Raw genomic sequence first — 5,236 nt, 5'->3', positions numbered from 1 at the left:
ACTTTCCAGGGATGAGGCATCCACAGCTTCTCTGGGCAACCTGTTCCAGTGCCTCACTAGCCCCATAGTGGAAAATTTCTTCCCAATACCTAATCTAAATCTACCCTCTTTCAGTTTGAAGCCATTACCCCTCCTCCTATCACTACTTGCCCTTATAAAAAGTCCCTCTCTGGCTTTCCTGTAGGCCCCCTTCAGAAACTGGAAGGCTTCTATATGGTCTCCCTGGGGCCTCCTCTTCTCCAGGCCAGAGCTTGTGTGCTTTGTAGTGTTTTCCTGCTGTGGATCAGCCATAGCAGAAAGCGTTGGTGTGGTTTGGGCTCCCACAGCATGGGGGGGGATGTTGGAGGTAGGGCCTGGGGACAGCAGGGGGGTTTGTGCCCACCGTGCTGCTGACACATGAGGTTACTCCTGCAGTGGAGACCAGTTTGGTGGAGAGAGCCATTTTTATAGCCAGGGCACCCACTGTTGAAGACGTGCCCCTGAAGAGCTTATACGCCCCAGCGAGCGTTCCCAGCAGGCTGGCAGAGCTGCTGTATTTATTTTTACAGGGAAGGCCGTCCAACAGGCTGAAGTGCTTATTTTTAAACCAACAGGGAGGGAGTTTGCCAGCGGCCGGGCACAGGCTGAGCCTGGCACACGCAGCAGGGACCGACAGCCCCATGGCTGCCAAGCACAGCACCCCGTGGTGCCCGCTTCGGCTTATGAACCCCCATCCTCCCAGCTCCTCCCAGCAGGCAGATTTTAGCCTGCTTATCCCTGTGCTAAACGCCCAGTAGTCCCATTTTCTCTTCAAGAGTTGAGGCTTTCTCTCTCACTCTACTAGGAGCTTCCCGTTCGGCACGTTATACATGGATGGACCTTACAATTTCTTCTGCAGGCACATCTGGCAACAGCTGTATCCCCTGAGATGCTCTGTCTGCCCTTCTCACACCAGCCCACAGGAGACTCCCTCTTCTTCCCCTGTCTACACTGCACTTTGATGTTTCCCCCACCCCCTTACAGAGCTGCTTTTAAAGACAAGCAAAACAGGCGGTTGCCCACAGCCTTCTCCCGTGGGTTACTATGTAAACTCTGCAGCTCTGTTTTCCCTGGACTCCAAGCCCTGTCATCACTCCCCCCCCCTCTCCTGACCTTCTAACAGCCCCCTCGAATGCAGCCATACCTTTGGTCTCGTCTCTTACCACAGAAGCTCTAATGGCCTGAATCAACTCTTCCCCCCAGCCCCGGTTTATCTCTTCTCTTTCTCTGCCGCAGCCTGCTCGTGGAATGATGGACAAGCTAAAGGTTGAGAAAATACAGTAAAATGCCTTTCTTATCCTGTAATGACCAAGGGGGAGGACACAGCCTGATAAAAATGACAAGCCAGAAGAACTGAGAGCCAAACCATTCATCTGCGTGTCCCTCAGCGGACTTGATAGACCTGCCATGATTGCAACTGCTGCAAGCCTGGAAAAGAAAGGAATTAAGTACTGAGCCAATTAGAGCTACAAGTTTCTGGCCCAAGAAATGTCCTTCTGCTACCTGAGAAGAGACTAATTCAGAGACTTACAGGAGAAAAAGCTGAAGGGGGCTGAGCATCAGGAGCTGGTGGAAAACACCTCTATAGCCTTGTGTTTTATGGCCAGAGGGCTTTGCTTAGCATCTGGCATCTGTGTAGTCCCACTGCAGTGATGGAGGCTCGCATGACATATAGATCCAGCTGCTCACTTGGGCCTATCTCTATTTTCAACCAGCTACTTTATTCCTCTGTTTTTATTGGCGTGATTTTTGGCAGCAACGACCAGCGCTGGATCAGCCGTTTCCTGCCGGTGAGTGACCAGGAGGCAAACATTTCATTTGCTAAAGTGCCCCAAAGGTAGTCGAAGCTGCTCTGTGACAAAACACCGCCAGACCTGTGACATGGTGTGCCACAAACAAAGCTCCATCCAGCTCCTGTGTAAATAAATCAAACCTGAAGAGGCCACAGGGAGAGGGGGATAACAGGCATGAGGCTTGCCGTATTCTTATGGCTGCTTGAAGTAAGCAGCACAGAAGCTTTCATGGACTTTCCACTCTCCTTCCTTGCTCCCGAGTCCATACGGAGACTGAAGGAGGGCACTTTCCGCCCCTTTAGGTCTGCCCTGCTCAGCCTCCCTCCATCCTTGTGGCTGCCTCCAGCCCTGCTTGTCGAAAGACCTCTCTCATCTCAGGCCATCAGGTTCTGAGCTGGTAGGTAGCACAAGCAAATCGTATCTGTTGGGCAGACTGTATAGGAAAACGCAGCCCAAAGCTGGATGAAGCTACCATGCGTTTTGGGGAAGGGGGGGGAGCTGGGGGACCAGTGTCACGTCTCTGCCAGCTTGACTCCACAGCACATTAGCCCTCTGGATCAAATTTCCCTTTGCACCATGTTGTGAAGACATTTTGGACCTCCTCCCATAACTGTACTCCAGGCAGGATGATGTGAAATATCTCCCCTTCCACTGCATGTTCCAGATTAAAACCTCACATGAAACACAGGTATAGAATCACAGAGTCATAGAATGGTTAGATTTGGAAGGGACCTTAGAGATGATTGAGTTCCAACCCCCCTGCCATGGGCAGGGACACCTCCCACCAGACCAGGTTACTCAAAGCCCCATCCAGCCTGGTCTTGAGCACCTCCAGGGATGGGGCATCCACAACTTTTCTGGGCAACCTGTTCCAGTGTCTCACCACCCTCACAGGAAAAAAATTTCTTCCTAATATCTAATCTAAATCTCACCTCTTTCAATTTAAAACCATTACCCCTTGTCCTGTCACTACACCCCACAATTAAAACAGGTTTAAAGATCTAAATATATACTATGTTCTGAAAGAGGCAGGCAAAGAAGTGTTAGATGCAGTGTGTTTGCTAACAAATGTGAGCAGGGAGGCAAGGTACTGAGGAGAAGGAAATGGACTGGCAGCAAAATCCTCGTAACATTACAGCTGAGTCTCAGGAAAGCCCCAGAGCCAACTTTACCTGAAGCTTTGGGGATATCTGAAGGGATTGATGGTTTTTAGTGGCTGTGATTCAGCCTAAATCCCTCCTCCTCTGCACACCTAGGGTTAGGGAGGTGGGGATGCGGTCTGGCCTTGTCAATTTGCACCTTTCTCCAAAATAAGGCAAGCTCTAAGGAAGAGTTGATGCCCAGCAGTAAAGAAGGCTGGCCCTCCTCTCCTCGGACTCTAAGGCCCTAAAAATGGTTAAAGCCCATCTACTGCCAGAGGACTCTTGAGAAGCTGCAGTCACCACATGGGTCAATGCCATGTTCAAGCAGGGATCCAGGGAATGCTGTGCCAAAGGAGTCAGGCGTCTCCATGAAGTTCAGGGTCACATTTAAACATATGTGATCAGGACGAGAAGGTTTCTACTCCCTGACCAACCCTAAGATGGATACCTTCAGCAGAAGTGGAGTCACTAGGCTAGTCCCAAATGCAAACATAGCCCTGTCAGGTCAAGGTTCACCTTTCTGAGGGCTTCCTCTGAAGATCACCTAGGCCTGTGCGATTTTAACCCCCCAGTGATTTCGGTGCTGTAATCCCAAACAGCATCACCGGCTGATGGCTCCAGACCCCAGGCCACACCACGTCGGTGTTTCTGATGCAAAGTAGGGAAACGGCCAAGTGCTCAACAGGCTTTTCCTAGGCAGGCAAGAACAAACTGGACACAACAGGTAAACTGGTCCCAGCAAGCGTTTGGCAAACAGAAGATCTAGCCCTGCTGCTAATGTGGGTAATGAGGAGGGAGTACTACAGGTCCATCAGTGGTTCAGTTCCTCAGGAGACCACGTGCAGGAAGAGCTGAAACCTTTCTACTGTGGCAGAAAAGGCAGGGACGTGGTTCAAACTATGTTGAGGAACTCAGCTCCTCCTACACTGCCTCTGTAATGATTAGCTTCACCTTGGCAGCAAAGAGGCTCATTTCAGTCATGGCAAATAAAAGATCTTCCTCCATCCAGGTATAGCAAAGCTGAAAGATCAGAGGACTTGGGGGGACAGGGCTTTGTGTCACTGGTTAGCACGCATTTCACCTGTTTGCAGCAGTTTTTCCTCAGCAGCAGTACAAATTAGGCATTTCCCAAGTCAGCATTTATAATCTGACCGTGGTCCAAGCCTATCTTGGGGACTTTAGACTGAGGTCTGTATGCAACATCCAGGGAGGAGGAGAAAAGGTGACTCTACTCTGGCTCCTCCTCCATGATAAAGCTCGTCCCAGGACCAGCTGTGCATCAAGACCCAGGAAAGGCCATTAGGCAAAGAGCAGCTGATGGTGATGATGATTCAGAGGAAGGTCTGGGGTGTGTGGGCAGAGAGACCTGGAACAGGGGCAGCTCTGGCTGAAAAGGGCTCTCAACCCCCTCAGTTAGTCAAATGTGTGACTGGTTTGTCCCTTTTTTTTGTGGTTTTGCGTTGCTGGCTTTCGCAATGCAGACACCTTTGGTTTGTTGTGGTTTCATTTGTTTTTTATTGTGGGGTTTTTAGTGTGGGTTGGGTTTTGTTTGTTGTTTTGGTGGTGGTTTTTTTCCCTGGAGATGAACTTGCAGCCTGGGAAATGTGGGCAATTTAACATGGGCTGAGCAGCTTGATCTGCTTTTCTAGCAAGTATATTTGCCTCCCACTAAGGTGTTTTAACCGAGGTCAGGGGAAATAAACACTATGGCCAGCTTGGGACAATTAGCAGAAAACATAAAGAGAGGCAATTTACCTGAGCTGGTCAGATCAAGAATAGCCCTCACAAGTCTGAGGCTCTGAGGAAGGAGACGCCTTTCAGCAGGAACTTTTGGAAATTCTCCCTTGGCTAATGCAAACCAGCATAATTGAAGTCAGGGGGAGACACTGGTTGATCCTGGCTGTGTGCTTGGGGTATGTATGCCGATGGATTTTGCTGAATTTCTTTACCATCCTGATTAAGATTTCTTTTTTCTTTTTTTTTTTTAATCTCCTTGCAACTAGTTCTCCTGATATTTTTGATGTTGTTAAGCAAGGGAATCTGCTTGTTCAGATGCTATTTATTAGGTAGTTGGGGCAATACCTTTTTGCCAAAGAACTGGAAAGTCCTCCCACAAAGGTCCAAGTGAACGAAGTGGATATCCATAGTGTGAGAGTAGTTCTCCACCAAGGTGAAAATCTGTCTGACAGGCTGAATAAGGCCACATTTGCACTCTGATTAGGTGACAAAGGCTGGTGGAGGAACCCCCTGAAATCAAAAGGCACTTCCTATAAACGCAGAGGC

The sequence above is a fragment of the Calidris pugnax genome, unplaced genomic scaffold (assembly GCF_001431845.1).
Source record: "Calidris pugnax isolate Ruff unplaced genomic scaffold, ASM143184v1 scaffold1, whole genome shotgun sequence".
In the NCBI taxonomy this organism is placed as follows: Eukaryota; Metazoa; Chordata; class Aves; order Charadriiformes; family Scolopacidae; genus Calidris; species Calidris pugnax.
The sequence above is the reverse complement of the archived record's forward strand: the minus strand, read 5'-3'. Positions refer to the sequence as shown.